We start from the raw sequence: 16,853 nt of genomic DNA on the forward strand, positions 1-16,853 counted from the left end.
GGGAGATGATGGTTTGGTGATGGGGGGGTGGGGTCATGGTCGAGGGGGTGGTAGGAAGAGGTGTCCTTGAGTTGGCTTTTGGCTTCAGCGGTGTAGAGGTCAGTGCGCCAGACTACCACTGTGCCCCCTTTATCTGCTGGCTTGATGGTGACGTCGGGATTGGTGCAGAGGGATTGGAAGGCTGCGCGTTGTAAGGGTGAGCGGTTAGAGTGGGGGAGAGGGGTAGACAGGTTGAGGTGGTTAATGTCCCGGCGCTAGTTGGAAATGAAGAGGTTGAGGGCAGGTAATAGGCCAGCACGGGGTGTCCAGATGGATGGAGTGTGTTGGAGGTGGGTGAAGGGGTCCTCGGAAGGTGGGCGGGAGTCCTGATTGGGAAAGTAAGCTCAGAGGCAGAGGCGGCGGAAGAAATGTTTGATGTCACGGCGTGTATTAAATTCATTGGTGCGTGGGCGGAGGGGGATGAAGGTGAGTCCTTTGCTGAGGACTGATCATTCATCTTCAGTGAGGGGAGGTCAGTGGGAATGGTGAAAACTCGGCAGAGTTGGGAGCTGGGATCTCGTGTGGGTGTGGAGCTGGGAGTGGGGGCGGAGCCTGTAACTGGAATGGGTATGGTGGTGGGGGGGAATGGGGGTGGAGTCATGAGCAGGTGTTCCCCTCAGGGTTCTGGGGGGCAGGGATGGTGACAGTGGGATCTGTGAGGGGGCGTGTCAGCAGAATGCAGGTGAGTGGCGTTGGTGGGGGCGGAATAATTATAGAACATGTTCCTTTGGACTTTCTCACGAATATGGTACACTGAAAAACTGAAAATTTGTATAAGATATGATGGCCCTTTTTGGATTATCTGGTTATAGATTTATCTGCCATCCTAAGTAGGTTTCTTCGCTGAGCTGTAGGTTTGATTTCCAGGCGTTTCATTACCTGGCTCGGTAACATCATCAGTGGCAACCGCCAAGTGAAGCGAAGCTGTTGTCTCCTGCTTTCTATTTATATCTTTCTCCTGGATGGGGTTTCTGGGGTTTGTAGTGATGTCAATTCCTGTTCGTTTTCTCAGGGGATGATAGATGGCATCTAGATCTATGTGTTTGTTTATGGCGTTGTGGTTGGAGTGCCAGGCCTCTAGGAATTCTCTGGCATGTCTTTGCTTAGTCTGTTCCAGGATAGATGTGTTGTCCCAGTCAAAATGGTGGTTTTTTTCAACCGTGTGTAGGGCTACGAGGAGAGAGGGTCGTGTCTTTTTGTGGCTAGCTGGTGTTGGTGTATCCTGGTGGCTAACTTTCTTCCTGTTTGTCCTACGTAGTGTTTGTGGCAGTCCTTGCATGGAATTTTGTAGATGACGTTGGTTTTGTCCATGGGTTATACTGGGTCTTTTAAGTTTGTTAGTTTTTGTTTGAGAGTGTTGGTGGGTTTGTGTGCTACTAGGATTCCGAGGGGTCTTAGTAGTCTGCCTGTCATTTCTGAGCTGAAAATGTGTTGCTGAAAAAGCGCAGCAGGTCAGGTAGCATCCAAGGAGCAGGAGAATCGACGTTTCGGGCATGAGCCCTTCTTCAGGAATGAGGAAAGTGTGTCCAGCAGGCTAAGATAAAAGGTAGGGAGGAGGGACTTGGAGGAGGGGCGTTGGAAATGCGATAGGTGGAAAGAGGTCAAGGTGAGGGTGATAGGCCGGAGTGGGGGTGGGGGCGGAGAGGTCAGGAAGAAGATTGCAGGTTAGGAAGGCAGTGCTGAGTTCGAGGGATTTGACCGAGACAAGGTGTGGGGAGGGGAAATGAGGAAACTGGAGAAATATGAGTTCATCCCTTGTGGTTGGAGGGTTCCTAGGCGGAAGATGAGGCGCTCTTCCTCCAACCGTCGTGTTGCTATGGTCTGGCGATGGAGGAGTCCAAGGTCCTGCATGTCCTTGGTGGAGTGGGAGGGGGAGTTGAAGTGTTGAGCCACGGGGTGGTTGGGTTGGTTGGTCCAGGTGTCCCAGAGGTGTTCTCTGAAACGTTCCTTGGGGCCTTGGAGGGAAGTAAGGGGGGAGGTGTGGGCGCAAGTTTTGCATTTCTTGCAGTTGCAGGGGAAGGTGCCGGGAGTGGAGGTTGGGTTTGTGGGGGGTGTAGACCTGACGAGGGAGTCACGGAGGGAGTGGTCTTTTCAGAACGCTGATAGGGGAGGGGAGGGAAATATATCCCTGGTGTTGGGGTCCGTTTGGAGGTGGCAGAAATGACGACGGATGATACGCTGTATATGGAGGTTGGTGGGGTGGTAGGTGAGGACCAGTGAGGTTCTGTCCTGGTGGCTATTGAAGGGGCGGGGCTCAAGGGCGGAGGATCAGGATTGTCACGGAGGGAGTGATCTTTTCGGTTGTCACCGAGGGAGTGATGCTTCTTTGATGTATGGTAAGGTGGTTAGGGTTTCTGGCTGTGTTTGGTCTGCTTGTCATGGTTTGTTCTTGAGGAATCTGCGCACTGTATTTCTTGAGTATCCGTTCTTCTTGAATATGTTGTATAGATGGGCTATACAATCTTAAGTCGGGCTTTTGGGCCGCCATGACGACCGGATTTAGTGAAATTGATGCCCATGAAGGAAGGATTTCAGATAAATTCATGTGTAATACTCAATGCTCTTGGAGGTCAGGAACGAATGTTTAATTGTGCTGAGCAGTTTTATTCATTTATTTATTGCATTCTCTGATTTGTTCAGTTTTAGTTGAGTATAGTTGTGTTTTGTTTGCATTGTTTCTTTTTTTTGTTATTTATATATAAATATATATATAGAGAGAGAGAGAGAGTCAGAGAGAGAGAGAAGTGTTTTTGTTGGTTTATTGTGGTTGTACTTTTGTAATTTTACAAAAGAAATCTACCTCTTTCAATAAAAATATCTATATAAAAAGAAAAGAAAAGAGACCTAAAGGGCAATGTTTTAAAAATAAAAGTGTAATCAACTGCCAGAGGAAGTGGTGAAAGCTGATAAAGTTACAAAGTTAAAAGGCATTTGGATAATAATATGAATAGAAAGGGTTGAGAGGGTAACAGACCAAATGCTGGCAAATGGGACTGGATTAATTTCGGATCTCTGCTTGGCATGGACGAGTTAGACCATAGGGTCTGTTTCTATGCTGAACATCTCTGTTTCTTTGACTGTTTCACTGAGATGAAGAGGAACTTCTTCAGCCAGAGGGTGTTTAATCTGTCAATCTCATTGTTGCAGAATGATGTGGAGACCAAGTCATTGTGTGTGTTTAAGACAGAGATGGACAGCTTCTTGATTAGTAAAGGGACCAGGGTTACAGAGAGAAGGCAGGAGAAGGGGGACTGAGAAATATATCAGCCACGATCAAATGGTGGAGGAAACCCGATTGGTGTATGACCTCATTCTGCTGCTAAATCTTATGGTCAGCAGAGGGGAAGCTGGCAACTAGATATATTAGTGACTGTCTTATATTTATAACCCCGAGTCTCCATCACAAGTGATAACATGGTATATGGACCCTGTCAAGCTCCTGAATAATCTATTGAGTGTCTCAAATAAAAAGACTGGTATTTGTATAGCACCTTTAATCACATCTCAAAGCTTCTTACAGTCCATGAAGCATTTCAGACTTGTATTCAATGTTATAGTAGGGAACATAAGGTTGCCAGTCTGTACAGAGCTGAAAATGTGTTGCTGGAAAAGCGCAGCAGGTCAGGCAGCATCCAGGGAACAGGAGAATTGATGTTTCGGGCATAAGCCCTTCTTCAGGAATGCCCAAAACATCGATTCTCCTGTTCCTGTTCCCTGGATGCTGCCTGACTTGCTGCGCTTTTCCAGCAACACATTTTCAGCTCTGATCTCCAGCATCTGCAGACCTCACTTTCGCCTGCCAGTCTGTACAGAGCAGGGTCTCATTAAAAGCAATGTGAAGAGGTCATCTAATTGTTCTGATGTTGTATGAGGGATAATATTGGCCGTGGGATCTTATTTATATTCACCCCTACATGAGGTTTGGATCAAAGTGTCATTGCTCGGCGTGCAGTTCTAATACTGCAGCACTCCCTCAGTACTGCACTCGAGTGTCAGTCTAGGTTTTTATGATCATGTCACACACTACAAGCTCAGATCACCTACATTCTCCTCCAAATTATTAATATACTGTGTCTCAGCACAGATCACTGCACAATACCACTGGTCACAGATCTCCAGTCAGAAAAACACACTTCTATCACACTCATCAATCTTCTTTGTCACTTCCACAAAAACCTCAAGGAAGTTTGTCAGATGTGACCTCTCCTCTGCTTTGCCATTTAATAAGATCATAGCTAATCTGATCATTCTCAAATTGACTCTCCGGCCTTAACCTTTGATTCCCTTCCTCGTTAAAAATCTGTCCAGCTGAGCCTTGTACATACTGAATGACCCAGCCTCAATAGCCCTCTGCAGCATCGAATTCCACACAAACACTGAGAATGCTGGAGAAACCCGGCAGGTCTGGCAGCAGCTGAGGTGCGAGAAATGTTTCAAATTCAGTATGACTTGTTCAGACCTGTTTGTGTCAGTCCAGTGGGAGGGTGTAGAAAAGTGTTGATTTATGTAATCGGTTAGAGAGGCTTCACAGTCCTTTTCTCACCATAGAGGCATAGCCCGACAATGTAAAAGGGAATGCAAGAAGATAACATGGAGTCCTTGGTTGGCAGTGGGGAAGCTAATGCCTCAGCCTACTTGAAACCGAACTCATTAATCCTTTCAAATGGTCTGGAAGAATCTGCATTTCACTGCCAATCACAAGGTTTCCTACAAAAATAAAGAAAATGCTCGAGAAACTAGAGTAGTGTCACTGGACCTAAAATGTTGTCTCTTCTTTCTCTTCACTTACGCTGCCAGATTGCTGATTCTCACCAGCAATTTCTGTTTTTGCAGCTCACCTTGACAGTGAAAATTGAAGTTTGTAGCACACCTAGTGTTCAACAAACAAAGAATTGCAAATGCTGGAAATCTGAAAAAAAAAACACAAATTGATGCAGAAACTGCTTTCTATGCACAGATGCTGCCAGACCTGCTGAGTTTCAGTGTTCCTGGAACAGACCAATACAGAATATTGCTGTAAAACTAACCTCATCTCAAAAAACCTCATTCCCTGTCACCCAATCAAATTCATCATCATGTTATCCTTGGCATTTCATTTCATGGGCTTCAATTATACTTCGAAACCTTTTATGTGACAAGTTCTCAACAACATTTTCAAGCCCAGGATCAAATTCCCTCTGAATTTCGATTGTGTCTTCAGTTGAAAGCTCAATCAATTCAGTTAAACATGACTTGCTTTGACTAAACTCACACTGGCTTTCCTCAATTATCCAGACTTAAGCAGAACTGAACAGTTTTGAACATTATCCATAAAATTTCCCATCACCGAGATTAATCGCACTGACCTTTTGCGGCAGCTTTACGTTTACGCTTTATTTTAAGAAACTGAAACACTTACAATACTACAAAATTGAATAAAAATTTGACTGTAAAAACAATATTGGAAGGCAGGAGGGGAAAAGGGACTGGACTTGGACCAGCTGAATACTCTATCCATCTGCCTTTACAGCTTCACGATCTGAAACATGTGGATGTTCCCACTGGCCACCACATGATAATGTGCAGATAACACTAAAATAGGCGGTATTGTCGACAATCAGGAGGTTTCTCAGAAATTGCACCAGGACCTTGATCAGCTGGGGAAGTGGACTGAGAAATGGCAAATGGAGTTTAATATAGATAAGTCTGAGGTCCTGTGTTTTGGAAAGTCAAATCAAGGTGGACATTTCATGATGAATGTTATGGTCTTAAGGAGTGTAGTAGAACAGAGGGACTTGGAGTTCAGGTACACGGTTCTCTGAAAGTGGAGTCACAGGTGGGCAGGACAATGAAGAAGACTTTTGGCACACTGGCCTTCATCAGTCAGGGCACTGAGTATAGAGGTTGGGAAGTTATGTTGCAGTTGTACAGGACATTGGTGAGGCTGCAGTTGGAGTATTGGGTTCAGTTTTGGTCACCTTGCTGTAGGAAGGATGTTATTAAACTGGAAAGTGTGCAGAAGAATTTTACAAGGATGTTACCTGGACTCAAGTGTCTGAGTTATAGGGAAAGGTTGGACAAGCGAGGACTTTTTACTTTAGAGTGGAAGAGACTGAGCGGAGATATTAGAGAAGTGAATAAGATCACGGGAGGCATGGATAGGGTGAACACACTCAGTCTTTTACCCAGGGTTGCAGAATCAAGGAAGAGAGGACATCAGTTTCCAGTGAGAGGGGAAGGAATAAAAGGGGCAATGATTTTACACAGAGGATGGATTGCATACGGAATAAGCTGCCAGCTGAAGTGGTTGAAACGGGCACATTAACAACATTTCAAGGAAGTTTGGAGAAATACGTGGATAGGAAATGTGTAGAAGGATATGGGCCAAGTGCAAGGAAATGAGGTTAGTGTGGATAGACCGTTTGGTTGGCATGGAGCAGTTTGAGCCGAAGGGCCTATTCTCTGTGCTGTAGGACTCAATCAATCTCTGACTCTAAGATCCTACCGAAGGGAGCAATAACTGAAAATCCAGAGTAAACGTGGGATCATTTCCCGGTAACTAACACTCCATTGACTCAAAACAGTGAAGTTTGAAATAATCCAGATGAAGTTGGAATATGAGCTTTAAGAATACATGTTCTGGAGAAATTTATAAATAAAATGACAACTGTCTTGGATTTATTGATGATATATTTTTTTTAGAAGCCTTGCTTTCACTGTAGAGAATCACAGATATTGATTTGATTGAAGAAACAATTTTCAAATTTGATACTGCACTTCTATATAAATTATAATTACATAAACATAGACATCGAAAGTCTGAATAGGTTCGGTGCATAGTAGAGTGCGAGAGTTTTATCAAACAGACATTTTCGTAGTTGCGACTCAAGGATTATTTCACTGTAAATGAGATAAGAGCAATAACTCAGGGATAACTGATAACTGACTCCACCTACATTGCATTTTGCACCAGCTGAACGGTTTCAACCATGGTTAAATATTATCTGATCATGACATAAATAATCAATTCACCTATCACTTTCAAATCTGAGGTTTTCAAATTTTCTAATTTTACGAAAGAGCAGTTAACATTCTGGGCAATAGTTACAGACCTGAGCAAAACAAGACCAGTTTCTCAATGTTATCAAATTATGTGTGGGATATACATTACTGACACATGGTGGAAGTCTAAACAAGCTCAGTCTGACGTTTTTATTTTGATTGAGCCGACTCACCCTGGAAAGACTCCACTGACCGGCAGTGAAATGATTTGGTCTCCCCCTGGAAAGACTCCCCTGAGCCCAGTCTGAGAACCACTGACTGATTCATCTCCAACACCGTCATGTAGCGCCACCTCCCGCCCGTGGAGCAACATTACAGACAGGAAGATCCCCGGGTTCCTGCAGCTCACAGCTCACTCTACCCAGTCAGTCCCTCTCTACAATTGAGCTTCTATTTGTTTCTTCTCTCCCCCTCCTTCTTTCCCCCAGACTGAGACTGACTCCCATCAATTTACAGCTGGCAGGAGGCAGGGGGACGGGGTGAAATTATGGGATGGATCTGTCAGTGCCATTTAATCCCGCAGATTGTCAACGGGGCGAGGTTTTTCCCGCCGTCATTCCCTCCTGGATAGAAGATGGGAAAGAGTCTCTCAGTGAAAGTGTGGGTGAAAGTGTGGAGATGGGACATGGTGTCCGCATTGTAAAATGACACCTGTCCACCCTCATAGTCCAGGAAAACCCCGATCTTCCGGGGATTCGCACTTGGGAAGAGGGGAGTCAGTGAGGGGGAGGTGGCGGCTAAATAACCACATTCGGGATTCAGCCCCACAATCCAGAATCCGGTCTCCGGGTTCAGGATGATCCCTCCTTTCCTCTTCACAGACTCTCGGGCCACTCCCAGATACCACCAGATCTTCTCCCCCAGCTCCACCTCCCAGTAATGCCTCCCTGATGTGAATCCCTCTGATCCAAGGACACATTCCCAGGGATCAAATCTCTCCGGGGAGTCAGGGAGCGGCTGCTCTGTGTCTCCGAGTCTCACACTGGTCCGGCCCTCAGACAGGATGAGCCGGGGATGCGCTGTGTTCGGATCCAGAGTCAGAGAGGCTGGAGCTGGGGGAGAGATCAAATAACACCGTCAGGGAGTGAGAGGCCAGGGAGGATGAGGGGAGCAGGTAGTGAGGGGTTGAGCGATAGAGGTGGTGGGAGTGGAGGGGAGATAAGGCAAGTCCCGAAATGCGGAGTTTGAAGGAGAGGAGGGTCAGGAAAAGGGGAGTGAATGATGAGAGTGAAGGGATGGGGAGGAAGAATGGGGAAGGAGGATCGAGGGAGGGGAGGTGAGAGAGCTCACTTTGAGGGGAGTGGGTGGGGAAATGAAGTGCACAGGAAGAACAGAACCCAAACCTTAACCCTATCGCAGGAGGGAGGGGAAGGTTAAAGAGATGGGGAGAGCGAGGAGATGTGGGATAGAGGGTGGAGAGTGAGGAGAGGTGGGAGATAGAGGAGGGGAGAGTGAAGGGGTGGTATGAGAGAGAGGTATGGAGAATGAGGGAAGATCAGAGGCAGGTGAGCAATGGGAGATTTGAGTGCTCAGCTGAGAGCAATGAGAAGGGGTAAAATGAAGGAGAGGGAGGGAGAGGACAGGTTGGGGAGTGCAGCGTCATCTGGGGAGCCAGGAGCAGTGGGGAGAAGAAGGGGGGAATTGTGGGGATGGGAGTGTGATGGTAGTCGTTAGGGGGAGTGCGCTGGGGAGGGTAAACTGAAGCAGAAGGTGAGGGGAGAGTGAGGGGGAGGGACTGTAGCAGAGGCGGAGGGAGAAGAAACAGTACAGGAGGGGAGGGAGATAGATAGTGAGGGGAGAGCAAGGGGGAGTGGGACAGCATAGGGGAGTGACAGATAGTGAGTGCCAGGCGAGGGTGGGGAGAGCGATGGGCAGAGTGAAGGGTATGTGAGAGGTGGGGGAGAGTGAAGGGGCTAGTGAGAGTGAATTGTATGGATAGGTTGGGGGAGGGTAGCGTGAAGGTGAGGACTGAATGAGAGAGAGGGATGGAACATGGACTGTAAGGGAAAATGGTTAGGTCCAGAAGGAAGAAACAAATTAGATGGGGAGAGTGAGTAGGAGAGTGAGGATGATGGAATGGGGAAGGGAAAGTGAGAGGAAGGGGAGAATGAGAGGAGCGGAGAATACTGGGGAAGTGAGCATGAGGTGTGCGATAACAAGAGGAAGGGGAGGTTTGAGTGAGTGGGAGAGGAGAGTGAGTGGTGGGGAGTGATGGGTTATATAAGGGGATGAGATGTGGAAGTGAGCAAGTGAGGGGAAAGGGAGACAGTAAGTGGAAGGTTGGTGACTGTAAGAGAAAGGGGAGAGTGAGCTGATGTGAGTGGGTGGGAATAGGAATAGTGAGGGGAGGCGGGGTGAGGGGCAGCAAGGGAGTGGGGAAACGGATGGAGGGTAGAGTGAGGTTGCTTTTGTAAAAGAGAGTTTAGGGAAGGAGCAGGGGAGCATGATAGAGATGGGCAGAAATGATGGGAGGTTTTCAACCTCAGGGCAGGAATGGAAAAGTGAAGAAATGGAGTAAGTGATGGAGGAGGGAATGATTGGAAGCTGAGTAAGGACATGGGAGAGGGTGTGGAGGTTTTGTGAGAGGAAGGTACTATTTGGGATGATGTAGGGGAGAGTGAGCAATAGTGTAGAATGGGGGCTGACAACAGAAGGTCTATTTGAGATTTGAAGATCGAGAGACTGAGTGGGAGGGTTGAGATATGGTGATTCAGGAGAAGAGACAAAGGGATGTGAGAGTGAGGAGGAAGGGATGGCTGACATGGAGGGGAGAAAGACAGGTTCCTTTTGGCCATGGGAGGTTTGAGTGAGTGGGAGAGGAGAGTGAGTGGTGGGGAGTGATGGAGTATATAAGGGGATGAGATGTGGAGGTGAGCAAGTGCAAAATAAGGTCTTGTGGGGATTCTGGGGGTGAGTGAACAGGAGGATGAGGTGGAGTCTATGAGGGGTACAGGAGAGTCAAGATGAGGGGAGTGTAGGCTGTTGATTTCAAAGGAAGGATAGAGTTGGGTCTCAGAAGTTGAAGACGTCTGTGGAATTTGGAGAAGGTGAGTGAATTTGAGGATGAGGTAGGGGAAGAGAAGTGGAGGTGAGAATGAAGGGGAAGGGGATAGTGAGGAGGCAAGATTAAAAGGGAAGGGAGAATCAGGGGTGGGGGAAATCATGGCAGAGTGATTAGGGAGGAATGGAATACAGGAGGAGGGTGAATGTGAGATAGGAGTGAGGGGCAGTGCAAGGCAGAGGGTGAGAGCACAACGGGGTTGAGGAGAGAGTGACCGGAATGGGAATTTATGCATGGGAGAATAGTGCGGGAGAGGGAAGAGTGAGCTGAGGGGGTATGAGGAGTTATCAGGATGGGGCTGTGAGATTGACGATGAATGGGAGAGCAGGAGGGAGTGAGGGGGCATTAATGGGGAGGGAGATTGGAGAGTGTGGGCAACCAGAGTGGAAGGGGGAGGTGGAGTGGCAAGGAGAGTGATGTGGAGGGAAGAGGGAATTGTGAAGATTGGACATTGAAGGGAGGGTGGGGGAGGACTGAATGGTGAACAATCGAGGAATGGATGGATTTGAGGAATGTGCAGGTGAGTGGGGTGGAGGGTGAATAATGCAGTGAGGCCGTGGTCTGTCAAGCTAAGGGATAACTAATGGCAAGTACAAACCAAAAGGAGAATGGGGTCAAGGGGAGCGTGACTGGGAAGGGAAGCTCAGCCAGAGGGAACAGTGAATGAAAGGGAAGAGTAAATGATGGGTGAGCAGGTGGGGGCAGTGAGGGAGTGGGAGAGGTGGGTTTTGGATAGGGAGAGTAGGGTCAGGGATGGGAGTGGGGAGTGAGTTGAAGGGAGACAATGAGAGCAGGAGAGAGTGGGGTGGGAGATCAGGAGGGAGTGTTGGTCGGAGGTAGGGAGTGGAGAGTGAGGTCGATGGAAGAGTGATGGGGAGGGAAGGTGAGGAGAGTAGGGCCTGTATTGAGATGGAAGGGGAATGCAGTGAGGGATAGAGACAAGGAAACTGAGGACAGAGTGAGTGATGGGGTGAATAAAGAGGTGGACTGTGTGAGAGTTCACGAGTGTGGAGGAGGGGAGAGGTGGGGTGTAAGGGAAAATGGGAGTGAAATTGGCAGCAAGGAAGATGGGTAGGGGGAATGAAAATAAGGAGGATGACTTGAATGAGGAGGATCAGGGAGACGGGAGGAGGAAGTGAAAGGGAGATGTGTGGGGGAAGGCTGAGAGTGTGGGGGTGAGTGAGGGGTGTGAAAATGTTTCTCCTTAAATAAGGTTAGGTTGTCCTTGTTTTTTTTAAGAGTGTCATAAACACACAGGTTCCAACGTGTCTAGTTTTTATGTGTTTTAGGGCCAATTTGATGATGGATAACAGATCTTGCCTCAGGTAAAAGGCTTTCAAGTTTAAAGTTAAAAATCACACAACACCAGGTTATAGTTCAACAGGTTTAATTGGAAGCACACTAGCTTTCGGAGTGTCGCTCCTTCACCAGGAGCGATGCTCTGAAAGCTAGTGTGCTTCCAATTAAACCTGTTGGACTATAACCTGGTGTGTGATTTTTAATTTTGTACACCCCAGTCCAACACCAGCATCTCCAATTCAAGTTTAAAGGAACACTTGTTCAATGGAAGGGGAGCGTCCAGTTCTCCCAGATCAGCTTAACTCTGGTTTTGGTTTGGTTTGGCAAGCAGTCAGTTTTTGAGGCTGCTGGTCAAAGAAACTGCTCCATGCTGACCCCCTCTCTCTCTCTTTCATCTCTCCTGCGAGAACCTGGGTTTGAGTTTCCTTTGTTTTTCCCAAGGTGGTGTTTATGAGGATGTTGCAATTATTTGGAACAACATCATTAAGTTGTGGTAGAGGCGATTGGGTTTTTAAATACTTATGTTATTCTGAGGAGATAGGACAATTTCAGGGTGGTGGATGGGAGTTATGGGGGTGAGAGAATGGGGGATAGTGTAAGGCCTGAGTGATGTTTGGGGAAAGGGAGACTTCACACGGAAGAATTTTAAAAGCAAGGAGCATTCCTGAAACAGAGAAAACCTGAGAATTGCCAGTGACAGAGTGATCAGGGTGTTCTACTGCACAAGTCAGAAAATGTTCAATGCTGAAACAGTGAGTAATTAGGAAGGTTAATGGGAGGTTAATCTTTTTGTTGAGATAAGATGAACACAACAGTAAAAATGTTATCTCTTAGTTAGAGAGAGAATCGACGAGTCCACTTCTTGAGCCACAGAGTGAAAGAAAGTGAAGTTGACATAGTCCCAGAGGCTGCTGTCTGATCTGAGAGAGAAAGCTAGTGGCAAGCTTATTACCAGCGTCACCATCCCTCAGTGAAAAGGCATGGATGAGAAGACAGGATCTTTACAGTGTAGGAACTGAACCTACACTGTTACTGCCAGTCTGTGTCAAACAGCAGCTATCCGGCCAACTGAGCTAACAAACCTACATAGCCATAGAATAACACAGCATCAAATGAGGCCCTTCAGTTCATTGTGGCCATGCTAGTCATCAAGGGCCTATCAACTTCTATTCCATTTCCCAGCATTTAGGGAACTTGCGGAAATAAATTGTGATGTCTTGAAAAGAGTTCATATTACAGAAGAGGATGTGCTGTGGTGGTCTTCAATTGTAAAAAGCTAAATTAATCCCAGGACCTGATCAGGTCTTTACCAGAAACTAGGGATGCTAGGGAAGAGATTGCTGGACCTGTTGCTGACATATTTGTGTTAACAATAGCCACAGGTGAGGTGCCAGATCTGGAGGTAAAAACAATGACTGCAGATGCTGGAAACCAGATTCTGGATCAGTGGTGCTGGAAGAGCACAGCAATTCAGGCAGCATCCGAGGACAGGCAAAATCGACGTTTCGCGCAAAAGCCCGATCTGGAGGTTGGCTAATTTGTCGGTATTATTTAAGAAAGACTGTAAGGAAAAGTGAGGGAACTATGGACCAGTGAGCTTTACATCAGTTGTGGGTAAGTTATTGGAGAGGTGGGGCAGGATTTTTCATGCATGTGGAAAGACAAAAGACTTATTAGGAATCGTCAACATGGCTTTGTAAGCGAGAAATCGCATCCTGATTGAGTTTTTTGAAGATGTTACAAAGAAGATTGATGAAGACTGAGCAATAGACATTGTCCATATGGACTCCAACAAAGCATTCAATAAGGTTTTGCATGGTAGACTGGTTAGTAAGGTTAGATCACATGGGCTCCAGGGGGAGCTCCCAATTCAGTACAAAATTGGATTGAAGGTAGGAGGTAGAGTGTGATGGTTGAGGGTTGCTTTTCAGACTGGAAACCAGCGGTGTGACACAAGGATTGGTGCTGGTTCCCACTGCTTTTGGTCATGTATATAAATCATTTGGGTGCAAACATTGGATGCATGGTTCCTAAGTTGGTTCATATCGGACACCTCCCTCCCTTTCTTGATCTCGCTGTTTCCATCTCCAGCAACAGTCTCCAGACGGATGATTACTATAAAGTCACAAACACTCACAAGGTCTGAGTGATGTGAGGAGAAAGGGAGACTTCACAAGGAAGAATTTTACAAACAAGGAGCATTCCTGAAACATATCTCCTCCCACCAAATATCCTGCAAGAACTCCATCCCATTCTCCCAATTACACTGCCTCCACTGCATCTGCTTGGACAAGGAGACATTCCACTCATGAACATCCCAGACGTCAACCTATTTTGAACAATGTACATTTCCCCCCTCTGTCATCCAGACAGCCCTCCACTGCACCTCCATTCCCTGTTCCACTGCTCTAAACATATCCCCCTCAATGCAATAAGGACAGAGTCCCCCCTGTCCTCACCTACCAGTCTCCGCAACCAATGCATCATCCTCAAACACTTTTGCCAACTCCAACTAGACCCTACCACCAAGAACATCTCCCCCTCCCCATGTCTCTCTGCCTTCTGCAAGCACAGTCCTTGGTTTGTGTCACTCTCCCCACCAACTCCCCTGAACTCCCAGGTACCTTTCCCTGCAACTGCAAAAGATGCAAAACCTGCTGGTACACCAACTCCCCTCAGCTCCATCCAGGGCCCCAAACAGTCCTTCCAGGTGAGACAGAGGTTCACCTGCCTCTCTTCCAATTTAGTTTACTGCATCAGGTGCTCCCGATGTCATCTTCTCTTCATTGGAGAGACCAAACATAAACTGAGGGAAATGTTTGTTAAGCATCGCAGCCGGGTCTGTAGGGGCTGACCGGACCTACCCCTCCTTTTCCAACATGACCATCTTTGGCCTCCTCCATTGCCGCAATTAATCAAACTCAAAATTGGAGGAACAACACATCACCCGCTTGGGCAGTCGACAGCCCAGAGGACTCAACGATGTATTCTTCAATTTCAAATAACCTCCTTTCTCATCCCCCACTCCCTTCCCAGCCCCTCCCCCTTTCTTCCACTTCTCCCAGCCACCAACCGGATTCATTCCACCCATCGACCAACCAAGTCATACCCTCTGCCTGTCTTCACCTATCGCCAATTCATGACCCTGCTCCTGCCACCCCCTTTATCTTCAGATCCCCCCTCACCCACCCCCAATCCTGAAGAAAGGTTATACCCGAAAATTCAACTCCTCCACCTCCTGATGCTGTCTGGCTTGCTGTGTTCTCCCTGCCTCCTGCTTGTCTAACACCGTTCATAAGTTGACAGAAGACATGAAAATATTGTCCAGTGGACAGTAAACAAAAGATTATATTAGACTGCAACAGAATCTTGAGCAGATGGGCCAGTGGGCCAAGGAGCTGCAGATGGAGTTTAGATAAATGTGAGTGTTGCATTTTGATCAGGCAAACGAGGCCAGGAGTAGGACAATTGATGGTGGGGCCCTGGGGAATGTTACTGAGCGGAGGCCTGGGAGTGCAAGTATATGGTTCCTTGGGGTGGTATTGCAGGTAGACAGGGTGGTAAAGAGAGAGAATGGCACGCTTGCCTTTATTGAGCAGTGCGTTGAGTGTTGCAGCTGGGGTGTCATGTTGTGGCACATTGGTGAGGCATATTGGAGTGTGTTTCTGGACACCCTTCCATGGGGTAAGCATGTTGTGAGGCTTGAGAGTGTGTGGAGAGAATTTGCAGGGGTCTGGACGGGTTGTAATAGGGAGTGTCTGAATAGATTGGGGCTTTTTTTCCCCTGTAGCATTGCAGGCTGAGGGGTGAACTTTTAGAGGTTTGTAAAACCATGAGTGGCATGGATAGGGTGAATAGCTAATGTATTTTTCCCCAGGGTAGGTGACTCCAGAACTGGAGGGCATAGATTTAAGGTGAGATGGGAAAGATTTAAAAAGAACCTGAGGGGTAACCTTTTCATGCAGAGGTTGGTGCATGTATGGAATGGTCTGCCAGAGGAAGTGGTGGAGGTTGATCTAATCACAACATTTAAAATGCATCAGATGGAAATATGAATAGGAAGTGTCTCACGGGATATGGACCAAATACTGGCAAATGGGACTAGGGTCTGTTTGGGATATCTGTTCTGTTGGACTCATAGGATGGAAGAGTCTGTTTCTGTCCTGAGTGACTCTATCACTCCATCTGAATAACTTCCAAAATGCTGCAAAGCTTTCTGTCTCCTTTCAGGCAGTGAGTTCCTGATGCCAACCACCATCTGGGGTAAAAGTTATCCTTAATTCCCCTCAAAACCCCCCTGCTTCTTCTCTTAAATCTGTGCAATTTGTGATTGTTCATTCCATTACTTTATGGAGAAACGTACCCAACTGTCTACCCTATCTGTAATCCTCATAAGTTTCTACACCTTCACCACGTTCTCCCTCAGCCTTCTCTGCTTCAATGAAAATATCCCCAGCTGATTGAGTCTGTCTTCAGAGGTGAAACGCTCCAGTCCAGGCAACATCTTGGCGAATTTCAGCTGTTCCAGCCCTGCCCTGTCTCCTGTTGGATTTTCTACACATTGCCTCAAAAAGATCACGGGGAGACATTTTAAGAATTCTGTCCTGTCTGTGCTCTTCACAATCTGCCTGCCCCAGTTCATCATGGGGAAGCTGAATTCCCTTGATATTATGACCTTTTTGTTTCTTCACTTTTCTGAAGTTGGCCCACATATCAGCACTTAATCTCTGACTAGGGAGATCTGTAGTACATTCCTAACAATGTCATTCCAAATTTCTATAACGTTCTCCCCATGTGGCCTCAGCAAAGTGGAAAATAAGATGCTGTTAGAGTCACAGAAATACACTGCATGGAAACAGACTCTTCGGACCAACTCGTCCATGCTGACCAGATATTCAAATTAATCTAGTCCCATTTGCCAGTACTTGGACTATATCCCTCTAAACGTTCCTATTTGTGTACCCATCCAGATGCCTTTTAAAAGTTGTAATTGTACCAGCCCCCACCACTTCCTCTGCAGCTCACTGCATACATGCAGCACCCTTTGCATGAAAATTTTGCCCCTCAGATTCCTTTTAAATCTTCTCCCTCTTACCTTAGACCTCTGCCTTCTAGTTCTGGACTCCCTTACTCCTACCTTATCTATTTCCCCTATCCATGCCCCTCATGATTTTATAATGCTCAATAAGGTCACCCCTCAGCCTTCGACGCTCCAGGGAAAAGAGGTACAACCGCATATTGAATAAGAAAATGTTCTTTGATACACTTAGACTCCTCTCCATCCAAGTCCTTAACATAATGGCATTCCCAGTTTATGTTTGAAAAGTTAAAATTCCCTACTATTACAATCCTATTAATCTGACAGATATCTGCGATCTCCCTACATGTTGCTTCTTAATTTCCCACTGTCTAT

General features: G+C 46.8%; 1 pseudogene across 1 annotated transcript in view; it reads right to left on the reverse strand.

Moving 5' to 3' along the window:
- Window positions 1–6,681: 6,681 nt before the first annotated feature.
- Window positions 6,682–16,853, reverse strand: part of LOC148140073 (zinc-binding protein A33-like) — a 30,000-nt pseudogene continuing 19,828 nt past the window's right edge. Inside the window, exon 6 of the transcript XR_015753030.1 lies at window positions 6,682–8,132. The product of XR_015753030.1 is annotated as a zinc-binding protein A33-like (transcript). The remainder of the gene's footprint in view (window positions 8,133–16,853) is intronic.

The sequence above is a fragment of the Chiloscyllium plagiosum genome, unplaced genomic scaffold, assembly GCF_037043375.1.
Source record: "Chiloscyllium plagiosum isolate Xiang-an unplaced genomic scaffold, Cpla_swu_hap1 HiC_scaffold_35, whole genome shotgun sequence".
NCBI classification, from domain to species: domain Eukaryota; kingdom Metazoa; phylum Chordata; class Chondrichthyes; order Orectolobiformes; family Hemiscylliidae; genus Chiloscyllium; species Chiloscyllium plagiosum.